Source organism: Nicotiana tabacum, chromosome 6 (assembly GCF_000715075.1).
Source record: "Nicotiana tabacum cultivar K326 chromosome 6, ASM71507v2, whole genome shotgun sequence".
Classification (NCBI taxonomy): Eukaryota; Viridiplantae; Streptophyta; class Magnoliopsida; order Solanales; family Solanaceae; genus Nicotiana; species Nicotiana tabacum.
Window position 1 is genome coordinate 215,084,212 of NC_134085.1, and position 26,736 is coordinate 215,110,947.

At 39.1% G+C, this 26,736-nt stretch overlaps 2 pseudogenes; both read right to left on the minus strand.

The window, feature by feature from the left end:
- Positions 1-13,963: 13,963 nt before the first annotated feature.
- LOC142182425 (U6atac minor spliceosomal RNA) lies at positions 13,964-14,099 on the minus strand (annotated as a pseudogene).
- Positions 14,100-17,281: 3,182 nt separating this feature from the next.
- Positions 17,282-17,416, minus strand: LOC142182422 (U6atac minor spliceosomal RNA; annotated as a pseudogene).
- Between the last annotated feature and the right edge of the window lie 9,320 nt (positions 17,417-26,736).

Consider the following 26,736-nt stretch of genomic DNA (forward strand, 5'->3'; position numbering starts at 1 on the left):
TAGAGTCAATTTTCAAATTTTAGAACGAGGTTCGGATAAGTTGCAAAGTCGGCGAAGCTTCTGTATTCCCGGTATGCTGCCCCCCGGCTCGAGTTGTCCGCTCGGGTAAGCCACGTCTAGAACAAATAAACCCAGGTTTTTAAACCTAGAATAACTCAGCCTCATGACGGATCCCTAGTAGGAACGTTTGTTTGCATCATGCGCATTTGATCTTGGGGACTCAACATAGGGGTTGGGTCCGTCTAGGACAGGTGTACCCAAAATAATAGACCATCTTTATGCATCCTATGTGCTACATGTTGCATTCCTTCAAGGGTAAAATGATCATTTGGCGGACCAATGATAGCTGAGGGCAAATGAAAAAAAAAATAAAAAAAAAAGGAAAGGGTGAAGTGTGAAGATAAAGCGAGTAGGGCTCAATTATATTTTCTGTCACATTTTTGTTAAGGAAGAATAGAGCTTAAAAAATTCAAAAGATTTTGCACTTTTTATCATTTAAAAAAAAATCAAAAATCAAAGAAAAAAAAAGGAAAAAGAAAATCCACAAAAAAAGATTGCATGTTTCACCATTTTCAAAGAAAAGACAAAAAAAGCATGTTTTCTCTAAATTAGTTATTTTTCCAAAATTCTCGACCATATCCAATCTGCCCGAACTACGCAAACCTAATTCTCGTTTTTCGGGGCGTGATACATAGGAAACCCACATAGGGTTCGGTATTCCTAGCAAATCTTAGGTTCTTGGCTTTGCGGGGTCTTAGCCAAATTTTGCATTTCTAGCCACCTTTTGGCTAAATAAGTCATTTTACAAAAAATAATCGCAACCATGTCTTGCATGTGTCTAATAGGGAATGTTATTGTCTCATATAGTGTTGGTTTAAGTTTTCTCATACAGTGTGGATTTACTTACCGTAGTTTGAGCATGACAGATACCCCAGGGCCACTGCATTCAGGAGTTGTTTAAGGAGATTTATTTTATATTTTATGTTTTGAGTCTGTTCTTCATTTTATGTCGTCTTTTACTTTCTAATTTTGTACAATAATGTCAAGTCTTTTGTTATTGTATTTTCTGCTTTATATTTGAAAAAGTGTGTTATAAATCAAAAATCGAAAAAAGAAATGTCGCATTTTTTATTTCCGTTAGAAGTTTTCTTTAGAATACTAATTCTAGGAATAAAAAAAAAATCATTTGAGGTGGTTTTTCTTTATTAAATTAATATCTAGAATTCAAAAACAGAAAAATTGCTTTTATATTTTCTTTAGGATACTAGGACTAAAAAATAAAAAAAATGGGATTTTTCTCTTTTGATATCTCTTTAAGAGTTTTCTTTTAAGGTATTAATTTCAAAAATCCAAAAAGATTTTCTTTTGAGGTGTTTCTTTGGGAAATTAGTAAAAAATAAACAAAAAAATGTTTCTTTATTTCATTAGAACTTTAGGATATTGTACATAGAAAAAAATATACTTTATTTTTGTTTATCATTAGAATTTCTTCTTTAGGCAATCAAAATTGAAATCCAAAAATATTTTGTTTTATCTTTTTCATTGCTTGTTTCGAAATCTTGTGTCAGGATATCAAATAAAAATTCGAAATGTTTTTCTTTGGTTTACTGATTGGACTTCATTTCAGAAAAAAGAATCAAAAAATATTTTTCCCTTCTAGGGTTTTTCCTTAATAATTTTCCATAGAGTGTTTGTTTAAAAAAAAAGAAAAAAAATATATGCTCGTTAAGTTTGAGTTTAGGATAGGTTATAGAGCGTTGAGTCTAGAAAATTCAGAAAAAAAGATTTGCTTCTTTTATTCCTATTTTCTCATCAGAGTAGTCATTAAGGTAAAAAGAAAAAAAAGGGAAAAAGAGAACATTAATTTGTTTCTTGATCTTCCAGAACTACGTAAAGATCTGATTCATGCGGGGTCATGATACGTAGGCAACCTACATAGGGTTCGATTGAATCATCATTTTTTTTATTTTATTAAAAGAAAGAAAAAAATAAAAAAAAAGAAAGGAAAAAGAAAAGGAAAAAAAGAGGTGAAATTGTGGGATGTGAGATATGAGAGAAAGAAAGGGTGATGATTAAAAAAAAGAGAAATGAAGGAAAATGGGCAAGCCAGCAAGTGCTAGAAAAGCAAAGAAAAGAGAGGTTGAAATGAACAAATTGGGATGATGCCAACTGACCTTTGTACCCTCGAAGTTATTTTAGAACCGATAACTGTGGCTAGGTGCATTGCACATAAAGTGAGATTATCTTATGTTAAATACCCAAACGCTAACGTAATAGCTTTATTTTGTTATATTCATAGCAGAAGGGTGGTTGGTTTGTGGTTTTAAAGTGGTAACTCTTCTCTACAACATAAAGTCAAAAGGCAATGGCAGACAACAACAGAACTGAGTTGATTGATACGGGTGCCCGAAAGCAGTTGGTTGAACAAAATACTGGTTTGGCTGATGAGACAAGGATGTTAAGACAACACATGATGGACATGTATCAGGCCTGGATGAATGGGAAGGCACCACCCCCGCCATCACTTGGCTTCTTAGATGCTACCTTTATCCAAGCTTTTGCACTTCCCAACCACCCCAGTATCTCCATCACTCTTCCTCCAATTACCACTCCCCAAAATTGCCCTCCTGTCATATCCACTACCCCCAACAATAAATACCCACTCAAAGCTTGTGATACCCAATATTATCCCCTTAGAGGTTGCCCGCAAGGTTCCTGACTCATACAAGAAGAGCCCTCAGGATGAGTTTCATACGGAACATGAGAAAGTCACAGGAAGAGAAGGGCGAGATGGGATACCCAGGAGGCTGAAAAGTATAGAACAGTCCTTAAAGAACAATCGAGGAATGGGAGACTAGGGTAGCATGAATTACAAAGAACTGTCTATGTCCCCTGACGTTCGCCTGACCGCAGGGTTCAAAGTGCCAAAATTTAACTTGTATGATGGGTGTGGAGATCCGGTAGCCCACCTGAGGGTCTATTGCAGTGAAATTAGAAGCGTTGGAGAGAAAGATGACCTATTGATGGCATATTTCAGTAAGAGCCTGACTGGGGCAGCTTTGGACTGGTATACTCGTCAAGATGTTGGTAAATGGCCTACATTGGTGACATGGCTCAAGATTTTGTTCGATACTTTCAATACAAATCAAGCGTTACCCCAGACTGCTCTTCCCTATCTAAAATGGAAAAGAAGCTGGAGGAAAGCTTTAGGGAGTTTGGGCTCAGATGGAGGGAGCAAGCTGCTCGAGTCAGTACCCCGATTGGTGAAGAAGAAATGGTTGAGCTTTTCCTACAAGCCCAGGGGCCCACCTACTTCAGTCATTTGATCCCGGCCTTGGGAAAACATTTCAATGATGTGTTAAAAATGGGGGAGCTAGTAGAATAGGGAATCAAGTCAGGCAAAATCATGAGTTGTTCAAAAGACATTCAGAACATCCCAATAAGCTCGGGTGGAAGAAAGAGAAATAGAAAAGATGATCTGATGGGCTTTCCCGATCAACACTTCCAGCCTCGACATCGTCCCCGTGGATATCCTTGTGCACCATATGATTCTCTCCAATGCCACTTCTCTCTATAGAAACCCCAAAGTCGTACATCACTTTCTCAGTACCCTGTCCACAATGCACCACCATATGCTCCACACCCACGAGGCCCTCAATGGCCCGCACCACGTCCACAAATGTCTTACCCGCCTCCACGAGCCTACTAAAACCCCCCCGGATCAGGTTTCCGGCCCAATCAAGCATTTAAGAATGAGAGGTTACAGAAGAAGAAAACCTTCACTCCATTGGGATAGTCATATGCCAGTCTGTTCCAGAGGCTGATGAAATTAGACATGTTGAAACCGATTCAGATAAAAATGCCAAACCCTCTTCCAAATAAGTTTGATTTTTCTCAAAGGTGCGCATATTGCTCAGATGCCCCGGGGCATGACATAGAGAAGTGTTGGAATCTGAAGAATGTGATTCAGAAGCTTATTGATGCAGGCGACATTATCGTGCAAAATCCAGATGTAGCAGACACCAGCCAGAGTCCATCACCCGTGCATAATGAGACGCATATGGTAGGTATGATTTATTTTGAAAAGGAATGTGAGAATTCTTCTGGTAGCCTCGGAGGCGCACGTGCTTCCAAGTTTTCAGTGCTATCAGAGGTTGATCTTAAGAGCGAGCCGGTAAAAGGAACCCAAAAGCAACTTGTTAAGAACAACGTGATGAAGACTTGTGAAGTTCTTAGTATTGTTGATGCAGAAGTCAATGGCTAAGATGTCGAGTTTGGTGATTGGAAAGAGGCTCTTTCTTGGTTAGTCAGGGAGGAGTTTTGGTGGTTTATTTTGTTGTCATTTCTGTTGTCCGAGTTATTTCAGGGTTGTAATCTGGATATTGGCTTGTGACTTAAACCCTTCTATCCTTTTATTTTGCTTAGTTCCTTTAGTCGTAGCAACTCATTTAGCATTACCTAGTTTTGTTCCAGGTTTGTGACCCCAGCTTTAGTTTGCCTGTTTTATTCAAACCCTTTCACTGTCTGTCTAATGCAAATTACTTTCTGTTATTTCTAGTCATTTTTGTTTAGTTCTCTTTTCTTTTTACAATTCTCTTCCTGTTGGCTCTAGTGACATGACATGCGTAATTCTCAGCCTGATCTTTAGAAGTCAGCTTAGTCAGGAAACAATGAAACAATTTTAAAGATAATGGGGACATTTGAGGGAAATAAGTAAAGGCATTGTGAGATCACTTCAATCCCGAATTGTGTGAAACTGGGGCAGATAGAACATAAAGAAATACTGTTGAAATGCATCATGCCGCATTTTGAAGCCAAAGGCAAGTTTGCCCCAAATTTACAGGGGTCGTTCATGGTACTGAGGTTGTTGTCCAATGGTGCTGGGTAATTGACAAATGTAGAAGTCAAATGTGTGGATATGGTTATCAATTCTGGTGCAATCAAAAGATGTTACATATGTTTTCCTTGGCTTGTTTAATTGTGTTGTTTGTACTTGGCATGTTTTGAAGATTAGAATGACGAAGGCATTTTGTTCTGCTATCTAAACACTTTATCCTTTGCTACCCCTTTTGAACCTTATTTAATTTCTTTCATACCTCTCTTTTGGAATTAGTAGCAACGTTCAGAAACGCAAGCACAAAAGATAAGTAAAGGAAAAAGAGAAAGGAGAAAAGAAAAAAAGAGAGAGAAAAAGAGGAGAAAACAACAACAAAAGAAAAAAAGAAAAGGAAAAAAAACAACAAAAGAAGGAAAAAAAGAAAAAAGAGAAAAGAAAAGAAAAAGAAAAATAGTAACAACAAAAGTAGTCTCATGAACTACGTTCGACCTGATTCCTTTTAAGGATACGTAGGCAGCCTCACGGTTCGGTCCCATCAAAATAAAAATTTAAACGTCCCCAAAAAAATAAACTGGGGCAGAAGTTGCAATTGTTGTAAGAAATCTGATTTCGAAAGTTGTAATTTTGAACCCATTTGAATTATTTTGAACCTTTAATACCCTTTCTTTCTAACCCTATCCAAAAGCCCACGTTACGGTCCAAAGAAAGACCTTCTGATCAGTCTTTGAGAGATGCCAAGTCGAGCAAGTCGAGGTGATTCATGTCAGGGGCAACACTCTAGTTCAAGCAGGAAAATGAAAAATGAGAGAGTCTTATTGGTGAAAACCCTTACGGGCACCGTAAGGCGACGCGAGTTGAGAGAAGTCAAAAATAAGAGAGTCTTACTGGTGAAAACCTTCACGGGCACCGTAAGGCGACTGTAAGTTGAGAGAAAGAACAAAATGAGAGAGGCTTGATGGTGAAAACCATTTAGGCACTACAAGTCGAATAAGGATTGTGAATCAGATTGGATAAGCGGAGTATTGAAGCCCAGTTTCACGGTAAAAAGGTACAATAGGAGCTGAACATCAGATTTGCTTAACAGAATAGGCCGCAGGTACATGTCATGGTCATTAGAGTTGGTATCCACATCCGATAGGTTTCTACTTTGTAGTTTTCTTGTTAGGAATCATCTCTTTCCATTGTCCTCTACTCTGTTCTTATGTCTTGTTTACTTCCTCTTCCTAAGTCTGTTTGGTCAGAAAAAGTGAGAAATGACTTCAAAATTTGCCACCAGCTTTCCAATTGCACAAATGGGATCTGTTTAACACGTCAAAGCATCATAAGTCAGGGAAGAACAACAAGTACACTGAGTTGGCAACAATCAACATGCTTTGGGATCTTTGTGAAATACAAAGGCTTGGTATATGTATCAATTCATGAACAATGCAATAGATGAAGGGGTAGGGTGAACAAATCAAAGGTATTTCCTGTGATAAGGTTGACAAAAGGGTGGTAAACCAGTAATGAGCAAGACCTTCCAAGCAGAAATCAAAGTTTTCATGGAAAATGAGGGAGCGGTAGACTTCAAGGACCGGACCAGGGGTTTAAGTCAAGAAAGAATAGCATACGCAATAAGGGGGTGACAAGTGTCGTGCTTTAGGATTCATGTGAGACACAAAGGTTGGTAAATGTTAGTTCAGGAGCAATGTAACAGGTAGAAGGTATTGGGTTTGAACGGAGAAGAGGTATTTTCTGTGTTAAGGGAAGTGGTTAGTCAATGAACCAACAGGGTCTTCAAATGAAAATTAGTTTACATGGCAAGTGAAGGAGCAACAGACCTCAAGGCCAAGACCAGTAGTTTAAGTCAAGAAAGAACAACATACACACGGAGTAGGGGTAATGGACGTGCTTTGGGATTCATATGAGACACAACGGTTGGGTAGATGCCAGTTCACGAGCAATGTAACAAATATAGGATATTGGGTCTGAACAGAGAAAAGGTATTTTCTGTGATAAGGACGACAGAGAAAGAGGTTAGTCTATAAACAAGCAAGGTTTTCGAGTGGAAATCAGTCATCATGGGAAGTGAAGGAGCAATTGCCCTCAAAGTTCAATGCCACAAACCAATCACCATGTTTTAAAACTAACAAGATTTTTCTTTGATTTGAAACAAGGGTAGAAAATTTTGTTTGTTTCGGAGAAACCCTCCGTAAGGAAAGGCAGCACCAAACAGGTATGACCGTAAATTCTCAGGACCCTCCTAGAAAATGGGGCTTAGTTAAATTTCAAAACAGTCATGAATAACATAGTTTAGAATAAAGGAATATAAGTTGGCTTCAAAGTTTGCATGTTTAAGATAGGATTCAATTAGGAGTTTTCAGGACCCTCCTAGAAAATGAGACTTAGTTTAAAATTCAAAATAATCATGAGTAGCAAAATCTGGCATAAATGTACCCCAAAGAAATATAAGTTGGTTTCAAAGTTTCATGCTTGGGATAGGATTTAATTAGGAGTTTTCAGGACCCTCCTGGATAATGGGACCTAGCTTTAAGATTTCCATTTGACCACAAGATGTAGCGTAAATTCTGTTATAGGATAGTATAACTCAGTCATAAAATTGTCATTTTAAAGATAAAACTTGATTTTGATTTTCAGGACCTTCCTGGATAATGGGATGAGTTTTAAGATTCTTTTAGATAACAAGATTCAGCGGAAGTAATACCTGTAGAAGATATAATTTAGATTTAGAACTGTCATTTAACTAGGAGTTGTCAGGACCTCCTTGGATAATAGGACTTAGCTTTCAAATTCTTAATAATAGTGGGTAGAATAATTCATTTTAACACTCACCTATGTGCCTAGCTACCAAACTGGGGCAGATTTTTTTTGTTTTGTCTAATTTTGTTGAAGTCAAGAGCTCGCATAGAGAACAAGGGAATACATTTTAAGTCAGCAGTCATAAGCCCGCCTGGAGAACAAGGGAATACATTTCAAGTATAGCAATCAGGAGCCCGCCTGGAGAACAAGGGAATACATTTCAAGTTCAGCAATCAGGAGCTCGCCTAGAGAACAAGGAAATACATTTCAAGTTCAGCAGTCAGGAGCCCGCCTGGAGAACAAGGGAATACATTTCAAGTTCAACAATCAGGAGCCCGCCTGGAGAACAAAGGAATACATTTCAAGTCAGCAGTTAGAAGTCCGCCTGGAGAACAAGGGAATGCATTTCAAGTACAACAGTCAGGAGCACGTCTGGAGAACAAGGGAATATATTTCAAGTCAGCAGTCAGGAGTCTGCCTGGAGAATAAGGGAATACATTCAAGTTTAGCTGTTAGGAGCCCGCCTGGAGAACAAGGGAGTACAATTCAAGTTTTGGCTTTCAAATTCTTACTGATATTTGGTAACATGATTTAGTTTACAATCACATATGTGCCCAGCCACCAAACTGGGGCAAAAAAATTTCTTTGTTTTGTCTATTTTTGTTGAAGTCAGGAGCCCTTCTGGAGAAAAAGGGAAAACATTCAAGTTTCAACAGTCAGGAGCCCGCCTGGACAACAAAGGAATACATTTCAAATGCAGCAGTCAGGAGCCCGCATGGAGAACAAGAGAATACATTTCAAGTCAGCAGTCAGGAGCCCGCCTGGAGAACAAGGGAATACATTTCAAGTCAGCAGTCAGGAGCCCGCCTGGAGAACAAGGGAATACATTCAAGTTTAGCAGTCAAGAGCCCGCCTGGAGAACAAGGGAGTACAATTCAGGTTTAGCCTTCAAGTTTTTATTGAAATTTGGTAACAGGATTTAGTTCACAATCACATATGTGCCCGGCTACCAAACTGGGGTAGGAAATTTTCTTTGCCTTGTCTATTTTTGTTGAAGTCAGGAGCCCGCCTGGAGAACAAGAGAATACATTCAAGTTTCAGCAACCAGGAGCCCGCCTGGAGAACAAGGGAATACATTTCAAGTTTCAGCAGTCAAGAGCCCGCCTGGAAAATAAGGGAATACATTCAAGTTTTGGCAGTCAGGCATCCACCTGAAGAAAGGGAAAACATCTCAGACTACAATTCAAAGTGGCAACAAAGAGACTTCACCGGGAGAATACAAGTCGACAAGGCAACAAGAACCACAAGAGCAAGTTTGAAGATATGGATAGGATTTTTGTAGTGCATAAATCATAGCCTAGTCTAGCTTCTTTTTATTTTTGATATGGTGTAATAAGGGGGTTCAGTAAGCAGTAGCAACAACAACAACAACAACAGTGAAATCACAGCTTCATGGTAGTCCCAGCTACCAAAACTTTTCGAACTACACTGACTTGATTCCTTTATAGCCAAGGATATGTATGCAACCTCGGAAGCAGGGTGCGGTCAAATCTTTCAAAAATGCTTCACACGGAGTATTCAAACGGGCAAAAATCGCTTGTATACGCTCATTTTATCTTTGCACGAAAACACTTCGTGTTTCCGAGCAAAGAGGGGCAGCTGTGAGCACGTGATTTTTACCCTATATGAATTACTTCCATAAATTCAAAACAAAATAATTTCTTTTAGTGTTTGCAATTTTGTGGATTTTCGTGGCATTTTCTGTTAATTATTTGAATTTGTGTGCGCATGTTTATTTTATTTTAATTAATGGAAAGACACAAAAATATACGGGCATTTGTATTTAGAATTTAATTTGAAATTTTTAAGGTTAATTAGCAAATTAGTCATTTTATAAAAGTTGAAAATAAAAAATAAAAAATAGCTTAATTTGCACTCTTTAATTTTAGCTTTGATTTTAAGTAGTCTTCTTCTAATTTGTTTTAAATTAATTGTAATAATTTTATTTAGGTTTAATTAGTGTTTTCAGGTTAATTAGGTTCTAGGATTTAATTTAGAATTTTATTTAATTTTGAAAAAAAAGAAGATAAGAATTATTTTGAAAAAAGGAAAAAGGAATTGAAAAGTTAGAAAGTTGGGCTGTTTTGTTTTAATTTGTCCAAGCCCAATGTGAATTCCCTCACTCCAGCCCAACTACACCCATTCAGCCCAAATCACCTAGACCCACGCCCAAACCCGCACGCTGACCCGACCCGCTCCTATTACAACACAAAAAACCCTAAGTCTCAAAGACCCCAAAGCTGCACAGGTTACTGCTCATCTTCCCCTTCACCAAAATCGCACAAATTCACCCTAACTCACCCCACGCGCCTTCCCCCTCCCTCCTCTTGCCACATAGGAGTAACGGGCTCTGACAACAACAAGATTCTCTCCCTCACTCGCCCGTTTTCAAGCTATCTCACGTGGATTAGAAGGCTCTAGAAGAAGGGTGTTGGATGAGTGAGAGGCGTCGGATCAATCTCATTCAATCTGAGCCTCACATTCACCACGTGCTCATTTTCAAGAGAGCCTTATCCGCTTTCTTTAAGAGGAAGAAAGAATCCAGAGTTTGGATATATAAGGGACCCTTTTCGGGTAAGGGTGGGGGGATTTTTTTTGGTTTTGGAGAGAATGTCTTGGGGACTATTCAGAGGTTTCATACTTGGTAAAGGATTTGAGAGATAGATCTTCTTTATCGCTCTTCGATTTCTTAAATGATAACAGAGATAAAGACTGAGGTTTTTTTTTTGGATTTGTTATTCCGTTTTCTTCTCTATTAAAAAATGCAATTTTTTTTGAGTTTTTCGTTTGTTCATAGTTTGCTTCAGAAATTAGAAAATTTCAAAAAAGGGATTCCGTTTTTCTTCTCTGGTTCTTGTTTAAAGCAGTTGATTTAAACGAGCTCGTCGCTGTTGAAGTTGTTGTTCGAGTTCGAAAGCTGATGTTTTCCGTTTCTGGTTTGAGGTCTTGGTTGAGTTCTTTGTTGTGGATTCATCCGATTCATTTTATTTTGATTGTTGTAATTTGCTGAAAGATCAACTGGAAATTTTAACAGGTTCATCTCGTTCTCATATCTTTTATATTAGAGTTGGCATTCTGATGATTCTTTGTCACTAGCGTAAAATTCAAAAATCCGGAGTGACTTTGCTATGTGAAAAACTTGTATGTTTCTATTTTTCACTCTATGACGCTTGATTGTTTTATCCAGCGCAATTGTGTGATGATATATTGTTAGATTAAGTGAGGTCTTCATGATTTGAAATGATATTAGCTCTATCTATGTCTTGTGCTCTTCGGTTTAAAGCTCAACACCACTGTCCGAACATGATCCATGTTAGATCTCTCTGATTCTCGTTGCCTGTAGGTTACGTTTTGTGAATTAGGATCCCGAAATGGTCTCTAAGACTTGGAATTTGATGCCCTGGCTTGGTAGCTTCAGTTGTACCTTTATACCACTGGATCTTCATTAGTTTTCAGTTAGCAAAGAGCAATAGATAAGGTGTGCCTGTGTTAAGATGAGAAGTTCTGGAATATCCATGACTAACTTGATATGTCCAGAGATTTTTTTTAAAAAAAAAACTCTAGCTGAATAGTTTTGCTTTTGCAAATAGCAAATAATCTGTTAAAATCATGTTATACCAATAGCCATGACACTGTGACTCCAAAATAATGTACAAACTCATGGTGAAATTATTTCTAAGCTGGGTAATTCTGCTTCTGTCACTTGGTGATTTGCTCATTGGTTGAAATGTTTGAGCATGAGCATTGGGAAAGATGAGGCGTTCAGATTATACATTAGTTTGCAGGAACTGATCAATTCGCCTATGGTTTATTGAATGCCTCAATTGGTTTGTCTTTGCTAGTTTCTGTTTGATGCTCGTCCCAATTTATTTCGCGTTGAAGTGCTCTTTGATCTTCTCGTCTTAAGAATTGTACACCTGCTGCATTCATAAGCAACTCCCTTGAGTATTTTATTTTTTCCTTAGGATTACACATGAAATAGGTAAGTTTAAGGTGTTTTTTCTGGTTTCTTGTTGAGTCCTGAAGAGCTGTAGCAGCCTGAAATGGAGTGTATATATTAAAGAGAAGGTTTGAAAGCATGTCAATAAATTGGGAAGGCTGGCAATTTGAGCTCGCAGAAGTCGTGGCCCTGTCACACTTTAGTTCACCTCTATTTGGTTGCTTCTTGTTTGTTCAGTTATTGTATTCCTGTTATAGCTGACTAAGGACTCGGCATAAAGTAATGTGTTTAACCTATTTCAAATGTTGCTAGGATATAGGAATTGGAATAGTCCAATCCGTTAGCAATTAATCACCAACAGGTTTGGGCTTTGATTTGGTCCTTTTTGGCCAAGGCATAAAAGGCTGTGCATGTGTGTGTATTTACATATGTATAAGAATTGTACGTCGTTTAGAATGGAAAATTTTTATTTTACATCGGGGAGGAATCTTTGATAACAGTCAAGTGGAGCGATAGAGGTGTAAGTCAGTCATTGAGTTCATAATTTATTTATTCTAGTCGTTGAGTCCACATGAAAATCGTCTTTGAGGGTTGCGTGTGTGATAATTTTCCGCGACTTTGTTGTGAGTTGTAATTACTAAAATTCGGGAGTACATTTCATGTGGCCCGGTTCTAATTCCCAACGAGGTTAAATATAACGTATCGTGAATCACGGGTGCATTTCATGTAGCGTGATTTGCGACGTGTTTGAAATAACCTTGAAATAATTCCTTAAATAATTAAAAGTGGTTTAAAAAGGAATAAAAATGCACATAGGTTCAAAATGTTTTTTAAATCAGATAATTATGCCAATAATAACAGTTGAGCGACCGTGCTAGAACCACGAAACTCGGGAATGCCTAACACCTTCTCCCGGGTTAACAAAATTCCTTACCCGGATTTCTAGTTCGCAGACTGTTAAACAGAGTCATTCTTTTCCTCGATACGGGATTTTAAACCAGTGACTTGGGACACCATAAATCTCCCAAGTGGAGACTCTGAATCTTTTAATAAATAATCCTGTTTCGATTGTCCTTTAATTGGAAAAAACACCCTTTATTATGCCCTCTTTCGGGGGTGTAGTGAAAAAAGGAGGTGTGACAACACCGAAGTTGTAGACGTCAGTTTTTTGACTAGCAATACCCGATTGCATGTATTCAGGATCTAAATACCCAGAATTACACAACATATTTTCTTTTAAAGTTTTGTACTTTAGACTTGCTGAAAATAGATGATTGCATAATAAATATGGTATTTGTTGTATGATTTGGATAAAAAAATCACCACCTTTAAAAAGGTGTCTTGTGTTATGTTATGCCTATTTCAGTATAATGGATAAATAACATCTGAATTCCAAAATAGTTGGGTTGACTGTATGATCCAAAATAGTTATGTTATGTCTTAATTCTTTAAAATTAGATTGTTTTTATGTTTACTGTCAGCTCAGCATTGTTGCAACTTTGTCCGAGCTTGAGACGGCTTTGCTTTTTGACATAGGCTGTGTTATGTTTTATCAGAAGAACAAAAGGAAAGATGTAGGCTCTAGGCTGTGTTATGGTGGTTGCTGTATGATTTGGGAAAAAGATTCAGTTATCCTGAAAGGGTATGTTAGTAATGTTTTTGTATGCCTATATCAGGAATCATACTTGAAATATTCTTATCACTATGGCAATTTGTACTTTGAAGAGACCCGGAGAGCTTTACTTTGCTAGATCTTTCATGTTACTAAAGTTCAAGGGTTCAACTAATTTTGGGCTTATGCATGTCTCACACAATTCCTTCCCCGCCTTCCCCAAATTGTCTCAACAAAGAAACCTTTTTATAAAGGCCTCAAAATTATAACTTGATCCTATAGGAACTTAGAGTATGGTTCCTCAATAATATAACAAGAAAAATGAATCTAACTTTAACTATCTGTTGGTGATTATATTTAGGTGACAATAAGGCAAACACACCAAAAAGTAATTGTGTCTTCTGAGGAAATTAGTGACTTTCTGATGATTAATAAGGTTTGAGCTTCATCGAGGATCGTCCTTGACTAGTAAGCAAAGTTTAGATGAAACTAGAGTTCGTATGAGGATCTGCCAAGTAAAATAACTGCTGACTTATTATATCAAATAAAAGTCAAGTTCTGTTGGCATTGGATTTTTAGAGTAGAGCAGTATTACTTGAGATGGTTTGAAAGGAGTTGGGAAATTGACTAGGATATGATTAGTGGATTTTATTAAGGATGAGCAACAACAATCATCGAGATAGTTTGCTATGTTCCAAATATATTCTTTTATTAATAAAAATTGGGGTAAGATCCATCGAAATGGGTAGCCTTAAGCCCTTAACCGGATGTGTGTGGTAACAGGTAAAGCTCGAAGGTTGTTCCTATCTCTATGGGGGGAGATGCCAACTGTCTCTCCTTTCTACGAACACATGTTCCAAATATAATGCTTGAATCTTCTACATTCAATTACTAGAAAATAGCAAGATCATTTTGTTCTAGGAGACATGACAGCATGAAGATTTTGATTCAGGAGTTTGTATGATATGTAATTTTATCCCCTTAGATATGAACTTACATAGCTTGCCTAGCAATGATCGATGGACCTATATGATGCACATTGTTTGTTCGTTGATTCCGTAAGGTGATTTTTCTGCTTATCCCAGGTTCGAAGTTGAAAATTTTGTGTCTCTTGTCCTACACTTATTCACTCGGTTGCACCTCACAAATTGAAAACTCTAAATTGCTCGTTCCTGGTGTCCTCTCTTAGGTAGTTTTCTTTTTCACCTTATGTCATATGGACTTTCCTCTTTTTGGTTCTCAATTAAAGCAAATTTCGTGGACCTATAAGCATACCCTCCTCTTTTTAAACTTTATCCTCATCTGGATGAACATGCTATAGTAAGTTACATCATTCAAGTATTGACTTGTCTCCAGCTATAAACGAGGCAATTTCTCAAAAGTTTGCTTGTTATCATTCCAGAGACAAAATTGGCTCGTCTCCAGTGAAATAAAACAATATCCTTTTTGTTCATTTCAGTGTATGTGCCAAAAGTTTACTCATCTATGTATGTTTATTGTAAAAGCTTCTTCTCCTTTCTTTTTTGGGGGTACATTTATTCAAAAACCTTAGCAGTATTTGCAGCAGTAGCAGACTAGCGTTACAACATGCAAAGTCTCCCTTCGATTGGTGGCAATTGTGCTTTGTAATTTTTGTATAGATCCTAAAGCTTGTCTATAATGTGCTCATATTTTACTTTTGATAGAGTCACTGTGACTTCTATACTTTTGCTTTCTCCAATGACAATAGTTTATTCTTATTTGCGTGGCTACTATGGCAAATTGCTGTTGCGCCAACTTACTTGAGATTATGTGCTTGTGATGACAAATTGGTTTCTCCTAACTCCTAAGAATCAAGAGAACTTCTCCCCGCTTCTGTTTTGATTTTTGTCTTAAATTTTGAATTGCATAATAGTGTGTTTTGCAAGTGGTTTAGTTAGTAGTCACAACTATAGTTGCATAAAGGCAGGGATTAAAGTTATGGCTTCCTAGACATACTCATTTTAAATTCTTCAGCTTTACTATGCAAACCTATCAATATGTTTAAGCTCTAGAATTTATCTGTTTTCCTCGTCCTCGTATAGAAACTTTTGCTTGAGCTAAAGTTAGAGTCCGTCCTCCAGGAATATCCAGGAACCTTTGTCCTGAATATTTTTTTTGTTTCATAGAGAAATTAATTTTATTACCAAAGCAGGAGGTTACAGCTCAAGGAAAAGAAAAAAAAAATAGCACTCTGGACAACCCTAGATGTGCACTACATAAACTCATTGTACCAGGAATACATTCAGCAACATTCCAAGAAGGGTAATACTTCAAACTGTGTAATCTCCTCTCCAGTATCTTGTTCACGCTGCCTCTTACAAATATCTCTTGAATGATCACTCTGATTATTGCATCTGCTTGTCTCCTTTTGTTTTGAAATACCACAATATTTTTTCTTGCCATATGTAGTAGACAGTGGCAGCCAAGGCAATCCTATAAATAGTAGCTGATGCATTCTTTCCTCTTACATTGTCTCTGCAGTCCATCCCATAGCCCTTTTTGCAATCCCTTGCCATTGTATAGCTAATTCTGACCAAGAGTGAGGCCACAGTAACATTTCTTAATTTGGCGTAATTCCTTTGCAACATGAATCATGTATGGTTTCTCTTCTCCCTTTTAACCGGTGCATTTCCTAACAAGATCCAAGTAGTGTTTCAGTAGTTGACGAATCTCTATTTCATGCTCTTCCAAAATGGTAGGATCCTCTATATCCATTACACTACCCTCTTCAATATTGGTTTGGACGTGGGGAAACTTTGTAAAATCTATCACCTTACCATCAAGTATACTCATTTTCTTTCCCGTTAATAGCTGAAAGAGAACAACACCGAAGCTGTAGACGTCAGTTTTATGACTAGCAATACCCGATTGCATGTATTCAGGATCTAAATACGCAGAGTTACACAACATATTTTCTTTTAAAGTTTTGTACTTTAGGCTTGCTGAAAACAGATGATTGCATAATAAATATGGTGTTTGTTGTATGATTTGGAGAAAAAAATCAGCACTTTTAAAAAGGTGTCTTGTGTTATGTTATGCCTATTTCAGTATAATGGATAAACAACATCTGAATTCCAAAATAGTTGGGTTGACTGTACGATCCAAAATAGTTCTGTTATGTCTTAATTCTTTAAAATTAGATTGTTTTTATGTTTACTGTCAGCTCAGCATTGTTGCAACTTTGTCCGAGCTTGAGACGACTTTGCTTTGTGACATAAGGCTGTGTTATGTTTTATCAGAAGAACAAAAGGAAAGATGTAGGCTTTAGGCTGTATTATGGTGGTTGCTATATGATTTGGGAAAAAGATTCAGTTATCCTGAAAGGGTATGTTAGTAATGTTTTCTTATGCCTATATCAGGAATCATTCTTGAAATATGCTTATCACTATGGCAATTTGTACTTTGAAGAGACCCGGAGAGCTTTACTTTGCTAGATCTTTCATGTTACTAAAGTTCAAGGGTTCAACTAATTTTTGGGCTTATGCATGTCTCACACAATTCCTTCCCCGCCTTCCCCAAATTGTCTCAACAAAGAAACCTTTTTATAAAGGCCTCAAAATTACAACTTGGTCCTATAGGAACTTAGAGTATGGTTCCTCAATAATATAACAAGAAAAATGAATCTAACTTTAACTATCTGTTGGTGATTATATTTAGGTGACAATCAGGCAAACACACCAAAAAGTAATTGTGTCTTCTGAGGAAATTAGTGACTTCCTGATGATTAATAAGGTTTGAGCTTCATCGAGGATCGTCCTTGACTAGTAAGCAAAGTTTAGATGAAACTAGAGTTCGTATGAGGATCTGCCAAGTGAAATAACTGCTAACATATTATATCAAATAAAAGTCAAGTTCTGTTGGCATTGGATTCTCTAGAGTAGAGCAATATTACTTGAGATGGTTTGAAAGGGGTTGGGAAATTGACTAGGATATGATTAGTGGATTTTAGTAGGGATGAGCAACAACAATCATCGAGATAGTTTGCTATGTTCCAAATATATTCTTTTATTAATAAAAATTGGGGTAAGATCCATCGAAATGGGTAGCCTTAAGCCCTTAACCGGATGTGTGTGGTAACAGGTAAAGCCCGAAGGCTGTTCCTGTCTCTATGGGGGAGATGCCAACCATCTCTCCTTTCTACGAATACATGTTCCAAATATAATGTTTGAATCTTATACATTCAATTACTTGAAAATAGCAAGATCATTTTGTTCTAGAAGACATGACAGCATGAAGATTTTGATTCAGGAGTTTCTATGATATGTAATTTTATCCCCTTAGATATGAACTTGCATAGCTTGCCTAGCAATGATCGATGGACCTACATGATACACATTGTTTGTTCGTTGATTCCGTAAGGTGATTTTTCTACTTATCCCAGGTTCCAAGTTGAAAATTTTGTGTCTCTTGTCCTGCACTTATTCACTCGGTTGCACCTCACAAATTGAAGACTCTAAATTGCTCGTTCCTGGTGTGACGACCCAACCCGTCGTCTCATGAGTTACCGCTCTGTTACCCCCATTTTATGCTTCTTCATGTTTCATTATCGGTATTTGGTGTGTTAAAGCTGATTTGGATTGGTTTTGGTAGGAAATGAGACACTTAGTCTCTTTAAGGAAGGTTTGGTTTGGAAAAGTCAACCGGATGTTGACTTATGAGTTAGAGGGCTCGGATGTAAATTCCGGTGATTTGGTTAGCTTTGAGGGATGATTTGTGACTTAGGAGTGTGATCGGAAGTAATTTTGGAGGTCCGAGGTAGAATTAGGCTTGAATTGACGAAGTTAGTATTTTGGCGAATTCTGGTTGATAGGTGAGATTTTGATCCTAGGGTCGGAATGGAATTTTGAGAGTTGCAGTAGCTTTATTAGGTGATTTGGGATGTGTGTGCAAAATTTTAGGTCATTCGGAGGTGATTTGGTTGGGTTTTTGATCAAATGCGTGTTTCGGAAGATTTCCATATAGGTGTCAACAACGAAATCTATAGTGATATGCTCCCACTTCGACTCAGGAATCTCTATATTCTGAAGCAAACCACTAGGTCTCTGATGCTCATACTTTACTTGCTGACAATGTAGACACCAAGCTACATATGCAACAATATCCTTCTTCATCCTTCTCCACCAATAATGCTGCCGCAAGTCCTGATACATCTTAGTGGCATCCAGATGAATAGAATACCGGGAACTCTGAGCCTCTTCTAGAATCAACTCACTAAGTCCATCCATATTAGGCACATAAACATGACCCTGCATCCTCAAAACTCCATCATCTCCAACCGTAACCTGTTTGGCATCACCGTGTCGCACTGTGTCCCTAAGGACAAGCAAATGAGGGTCATCATACTGCCGCTCCCTGATACGCTCAAACAAGGAAGACCGAGCGACTGTGCAAGCTAAAACACGACTGGGATCAGAAACATCCAGCCTCGCGAACTAATTGACTAAGGCCTGAACATCTAATGCAAGCAGTCTCTCACCGACTAGAATGTATGTAAGGCTGCCCATACTAGCTGACTTCCTACTCAAAGCATCGACCACCATATTGGCCTTCCCAAGATGATACAAGACGGTGATATCATAGTCTTTCAATAGTTCTAACCACCTTTTCTGCCTCAAATTGATCTCCTTTTACTTGAACAAATACTGCAAACTCTTATGATCCGTGAATACTTCACACGACACGCCATATAGATATTGCCTCCAAATCTTCAGTGCATGAACAATGGCTGCCAGCTCCAAGTCATGAACATGATAATTCTTCTCGTGAATCTTTAGCTGCCGTGAAGCATATGCAATTACCTTTCCACCCTACATCAATATTGCACCAAGTCCAATATGAGATGCGTCATAATATACTGTATAAGTCCCTGAACCTATGGGCAATACCAACACCAATGTCGTAGTCAAAGCAGTCTTGAGCTTCTAAAAACCTGCCTCACACTCGTCTGACCATCTGAACGTGGTACCCTTTTGAGTCAACCTGGTCAATGGAGCTGCTATAGATAAAAACCCCTCAACAAACTGACGGTAATAACTCACCAAACCCAAGAAACTACGAATCAGCATGGTTGAAGTAGGTCTAGGACAATTCTGAACGACCTCAATCTTCTTAGGATCCACCTGAATACCCTATGCTAATACAATGTGACCCAAGAAAGCAACTTACCCCAACCAAAACTCGCATTTTGAAAACTTAGCATATAACTGGCTGTCTCTTAAAGTGTGAAGAACGACCCAAAGATGTTGCTCATGCTCCTCTCGACTGTAGGAGTAGATCAAGATATCATCAATATAAAAAATCACAAAGGAATTCAGATAGGGCTTGAACACCCGGTTCATCAAATCCATAAATGATGCTGGGGCATTTGTCATCCCAAATGACATCACTAGAAACTCATAATGCCCATACTGAGTCCGAAAAGCTATCTTAGGGACATCGGACGCCCGAACCCTCAACTGATGTTAGCCAAACCTCAGATCGATCCTTGAAAACACTTTGGCACCCTGAAGATGATCAAATAAGTCATCAATCCTCGACAATGGATACTTGTTCTTGATGGTGACTTTGTTCAACTGCCAATAATCTATGCACAACATTATCGATCCATCCTTCTTCTTTACAAACAATACGGGCGCACCCCACGGTGAGGCGCTAGGTCTAATGAAACCCTTATCAAGCAAGTCTTGCAACTGCTCCTTCAATTCTTTCAACTCTGGCGGGCCATACGGTATGGCGAAATGGAAATGAGCTGAGTTCCCGGAGCCAAATCAATACATAAGTCAATATCCATGGCGGGTGGCATTCCCGACAGGTCTGTAGGAAATACTTCTGGAAACTCCAGAACAACTGGTACAGAATCCATGAAAGGAACCTTCACACTAGAATCACGAACATAAGTCAAATAAGCCAAATACCCCTTCTCGACCATACATCGAGCCTTCATATAAGAGATAACTCTGTTGGTAGAATGACCAGGAGTCCCTCTCCACTCTAATCGAGGCAACCCCGGCAAGGCTAAGGTCACGGTCTTGGCGTGATAGTCCAATATATTATGATAAGGTGACAGCCAATCCATCCCCAAAATGACATCAAAATCAACCATATCGAGAATTAGGAGATCTACACGAGTCTCAAGACCCCTAATAACAACCACACACGAGCGATAGACACGATCTACAATAATAGAATCCCCCACCAATATGGACACATACACGGGAGTACTCAAAGAATCATGAGGCACAACCAAATATGAAGCAACGTAAGATGATACATATGAGTATGTAGACCTTGGATCAAATAGAACTGAAGCATCTCTACTGCAAATTGAAATAGTACATGTGATAACAGCATCGGATGACTCAACCTCAGGCCTAGCTGGAAAAGCATAACATCGGGGTTGGGCCCTACCACTCTAAAACATATCCCCGGGACGGCTTCCTGCTAGCTGGCCTCCATCTCTAGCGGCATGGCCTCCACCTCCAACGTCCTGATCTCCACCTCTAGCAGACAGACCTCTACCTCTTGCTCCCTAACCCCTACCTCTAGCTGGCTGAGCGAGCGATGGCATGCCCGGTGCTAGAATTATGGCACGAAAACCTTGCTGCTGTGGCGGAATGCCCACTAACCTCGGACAGGTCCTCCGAATATGCCCATAATCACCACACTCAAAACATCCATCTTGATACTATGGTTGTGGAAACTGAGACTAACCTGGGCAAGCAGACCGACCGCGACAATAACTCTAAAAAGGAGGTGCTATGATCGGAGCTAGTGGTGTACTATAAGATGGCTACCCCGAAGAAGGTACATAAGGACCACGACTTCCTGAAGCTCCATGGGATGTCTAAAATGCTGGATGAAACGGTTTGGGAGGATGGACCCTACCAAAAGTATCTCGACCTCCAGATGAGGCCCCACTAAATCCACCGGAGTAACGTGACCTCTTGTCAGACCCCTGACCACTCCCCTGAGCTAGAACCATCTCAACTCGTCTGGCAACATTGGCTGCATCCTGGAAAGAAATCTCACTCCCAGTCTCCTTAGCCATCTGCAATATGATAGGCTGAGCAAGTCCCTCAATAAACCTCCTCACCCTCTCTTTATCGGTAGGAAATTTAAGAAGAACATGACGGGCCAAATTAATAAAGAGGGTCTCATACTGAGTGACAGACATACTACCCTGCTGGAGACGCTCGAACTGCCTGTGATAGTCCTCTCTCAGTGTAACAGGAAGGAACTTCTCGAGAAATATCTGAGAGAACTGATCCCAAGTCAAAGCGGCGACCTAACTGGTCTAGTCAACACAAAATCATTCCACCATATCTTGTGGACCCTATCATCTGGAACGCAACAAAATCGACCCCATTGGTCATCACTATCCCCATGTTCTACAACACCTCATGGCAGCGGTCAAGATAATCCTGTGGGTCCTCAGAAGCTGCCCCATTGTAATAAATTAGAAAGAGCTTGGTGAACTTGTCCAATATCAACAAGGCCTCAAAAAACATAGCTGATTTGTCACCGGTCTGTGCTACAACAACCAGCGAAACTGCCCCAACTGGCTGAGCTACTAGGGTCTGAAACTGGGGAGCCATATGCTCTGAAGTGTGAGTAGCGGGAGTCTGAACTTCTCCCCTATCCCAAGAGACGGCTAATGCCACAGGAAATGTGCCGGTCTAAGAATCACTCTTCATAAGGCCCACTAGACGGACCAAAGCATCCTGAAGTACCAGGGTAGCGATGAACCCCTCTGGAACCTGAGCTGGCCCAGCTGGAACAGTCTTGGTTGGAGCCTCCTCATCAAACTCTACCCAAGGCTCTGCCGCTGGTGCTGGTGCTGCTGCTCGAGCTCTTGGCTGAGCCTTGCCCTGACCTGCCCCACCCTCTAGCACGGCCTCGACCTCGTCCTCTACACATCGTAGAAGCTGCCACTGGGGGCTCTGGCTGCTACTTAACTTATGAAGCGGTACGTGTTCTTGCCATTTGCGAAGGAACAAAAGTAGAGAGTTATATTAGCATTGAGAAATCAAATTGCATGATAGATAAGAATAAAAGTGAGATTGTTCCTAAACTCTGTAGACTCTGGGGATAAGCACAGACGTCTCCGTACCGATCCCTCAGATTCTACTAAATTTGTTCGTGAATTGTGAGACCTAGGCAACCTAGTGCTATGATACCAACTTGTCACGACCCCAAATTCCCACCATTTGGACCGTGATGGTACCTAACATCACACTTGCTAGGCAAGCCAATGTTAGAGTATTATTAACCAATTTCCTTTACATTTCAGTGATTAAAAGTAAACAATCTAACAAGTAGGAATAATTGCGGCAGTAAGTAAACATCCTCATTGTTTATATACTATTACCAATACTGTTGCTGTTACTACCCAGAATTCGGTGTCACAATTCACGAACATACTATGATTTTCTACAAACATCAGTCTAAAAGAAATTACAACCATTTTGGAAATAAAAAAAAAACAATAATATAGAGATGTGGAAGGGGACGCCAGGGACTGCGGATGCCAGCAGGACTACCTTGGGTCTCCAAACTGTGTAACCTGAAGCCAACCTCTCAATCAGCCACTACCTACTCCGAAATCTGCACAGAAAGTACAGAGTGCAGTATTAGCACAACCGATCCCATGTACTGGTATGTGCCAAGCCTAACCTCGGCGAGGTAGTGACGAGGCTATAATGGGGCAATTACAATATAACCTGCATACAATGTATCATAAAAGCAGAAGAAAGTCCGGACAAATAAAGCAGTAACTTCACACAGGCCTCCGGACCAATAGAATCTAACAAATTACCAACCAAACAATTCAATCTAAGCCTTAGGAACTACCCACGATTGCAAGGAATTCAATTTAGGCCATTTTTAAAAAAGTCAACAAAAGTCAACACCCGGGCCCGCTTGGTCCAAACCCTAAATTCGGACCAAAACCCGATTATCCATTCACCCTCAAGCCCGAATATATAATTGACTTTGGAATCTGACCCCAATTTGAGGTCTAAATCCCCAAATTTTGAAATCCTTAGCTTCCACCCAAAAATACCTAATTCCACCATAGAAATCTTAGATTCTAGGTTGAAATCCTGTAAAATGAAGTGAAATATTGAAAGAAACTAGTTTAGAATCACTTACCTACGATTTGGGGTAGAAATGGTCTTTGGAAAATTGCCTCTTGTGTTTTAGGTTTTGAAAAATTGAAGAATGAATGAAATCTCCCGTTTTCTAACTATTTGTTCAGCTGCAGATATTGCATTTGCAATATGGGGTTTGCAAATGCGACCCCCGCAAATGCAAACTTCTCTTTGCAAATGTGAAAATTTACCTAGGCCTGCTATTGTCGCAAATGCGACCCCTAGTTCGCAAATGCGAACTGCCACGATCGTTATTGCGATCAAAGCATCACAAATTGCGAAGCTGCCCCTCCCTGCCTATTTCTCACAAATGCGATGCAATCTTCGCAAATGCGAGGCTCGCATTTGTGAGATAGACCTTGCAAATGCGAAGTCTGCAGACCTGAAGCATACCATCAAAATTTTCTAAGTTCAAGTCAATCCGTAGCCTACCCGAAACTCACCCGAGCCCTCGGGGTTCCAAACCAAACATGCACACAAGTCTTAAAATATCATACGAACTTGCTTGTGCGATGAAATCACCAAAATAACACCTAGAACTATGAATTTAGCACCAAATCACATGAAATTCCTAAGAACACTTTGAAATTCCTATTTTCACAACCGGACGTCCAAATCACGTCAAATCAGTTCTGTTTCTCACCAAATTTCAAAAATAAGGTATAAATATTATTTTGGACCTGTATCGGGCTCCGGAACCAAAATACGGGCTCGATACCAACAAGATCAAATATTAACCAAATTCTTAAAACCACTAAATTTTCAGTCTTTCAATTTTTATCAAAAATTCATATCTCGAGCTAGGGACATCGAAATTCGATTTCGGGATACACCCAGATCCCATATTTTGATACGGACCCATAGGGAGTGTCAAAATACGAGTCCGGGTCCGTTTACTCAAAATATTGATCGAAGTCAACTAAATTAGCTTTTAAAAGCAAAAATTATTATTTTTATCAACTTTCAACATATAATTTTTTCGGAAACATGCCCAGAATGTGTACACAAATAGAGGAAGAATAAAATGAGGTTTTGAAGGTCTCGAAATATGGAATCGAGTTCTAAAACATAAGATGACCTTTTGTGTAACGACCCGACCAGTCGTTTTGAGCTCTAGCGTGTCGTTCAGCAGTTTGAAGCCATAAGCCATAACACTTTATATGGGCTACTCGTGTGCCACCCCACACTTAAGATTTTAACGTGGTGCAAGACTACATAACACTAGTCTATTGGACCACTTCATTCGCCGGCCTACATATAGAGAGCTGAGACACACGCTTTATGGTGTCAATTCTACGGTAGTATGGGTCCAGGATAAGAAAACAAATCGGCACAGGAAATTTCCCAAGCAGAAGATGAGGGCGGAGGCTCAAGTGTGGCTTAAACTGGAAAATGCACGGCTCTTACCATGCAATCATGACACGTTCATTAGCCGTGAGAGGACCTGTGTGCTCTACTTCCTCGTGACGGGTCAAAAGGTGAATGTAAGTCATCTGATCCGCTACCAGATGTCTTTAGTAAGAACAAGTAAGAAGGTCAATCGAATGCCATTTGCCAATTTTTTGACTCAGTTCTTAAGACACGAGGAGGTTGAGGAGGAACCAGAATTTGACCACACCATTGATTAGCCCCTACGACAAATGGACATCACTAGTCTCTGGACTGAAAGAAGAGACTGCCATGACATCGTTGACAAGTACCGAGCGCAATGCTCGGGATAATAGTTTTATGGCCCATCTCTATGGGATGATGGATTTGCAGCTAAGGATAGGAGGTCGACAGGCCACATCTGAGGAGTATTAGAGCAGCGATACCCGCTCAGCTCATGCCAAGCAGCTGATTGGGATAGGTGATGGATACAAACTCCCTGATGATGAGAATACACATCTGAGCGGTCTAAGACCGAGCTGGAGCAGTCAGATGATGAGGACGATGATGATGATGAGGAGGAGGAAGCACATGATGAAGAGTGGAGAGCGTCAGAGGATGAGGACACAGCTTGATCAGAGAGTTTCCGTACACCCTACTCATTATTCTTGTTTTGTCAATTTGTGCATGCACTGAGGACAATGCATGATCTAAGTGTGGGGTGGGGACTTGTACAAATTAGTAGTAGTTGCTTGTTTTTGTTGTTTTAGTATGTGTCGTTTTCGTTAGATAATTGTTTTAAGAATTTGTTTAGGGATTTGTTTTTGTTATTTGTTTTTAGTTAGAAAATATTAAAAAATTAGACTTTTTCGACGATAGATCTCCTAGACAGCTTTCTTGAGGGAAGTAAGTCTAAAAAATACTAAAAAGATTTTCTTGTAGGTAGTGTAGTAATCCTCCCTTGTTTTTTCTTTGGGCCGCGGTTCTTTTCCAAGGGTGTTTAGTTGAATCGAGTGTAGTTAGATTTAATTTTTAGGAGTAGGATCCACGGAGCTATGCATTTAATCGCAGCAATATCTCTTAGTTTTGTTATGCCTTGATAATAGTTAGTACTATAGTTGTGACGCTTGGACTCGGTTTTTGACTCTAGTATAAGTAACTTAAAAATCGTAGATTCTTGATTTTGCTTAACTGCTTTGATTGGAGTGTCATGGTAAAACCAATCTTGAGTGAATTATGTGCCATGCCCGTGTGGGATTTGTATGTATTCTATGTATTATATTTGATGTCTAGAACTTTCCATGTGCGTGTGCAAAGCGAAATAGTAGTCTTGTTCAGTCTGAGTAGTGATATAGGCGTTTCTTTCTTAAGCCAGATATATATAGTGTACCCACCTAAATGTTATGTATCGTATTTAACTCCTTTGAGCATATAATCATGTTTATTTGGTAACCACATTATAAGTCGTACCCTTTTGTTTGAATCGACCATATATTTGAACCTTGTCACCTCTCATGAGCACTTGAATTATGATGAATTATGCAAAAGTTAAAGTGTGGGGTAGTGAGTTGGCTTTTGAGTGGAACAATTGAAATAAGGAGAAAGGTGCACCGTTTGAAAAAAAAATATATGTTAATAAAAGCCACTTAGATTGAAAGAAAAGAAAAAAAAAGAGAAAGAAAAAAAATAATAGTTGTATTGCATGGAAAATAATTTTTGATGGTGGTGGCTAGTGATATACTGGTGCTTAAAGAAGTATGGGGTAATATAAATTGAAGTGAAGGTCGAATGTTTGGTTTGACATAAGTATGGGCTGTGTATTAAAATATATGTATTAAAGTGCTTAAGGGAAGCGTAGTCACTTATATCCAACTGTATCCTACCCGACCCGCAGTCTATATTACAACCAATGAAAGTCCTACTTGATCTTAGGCTGAATGAGCTCGATTAG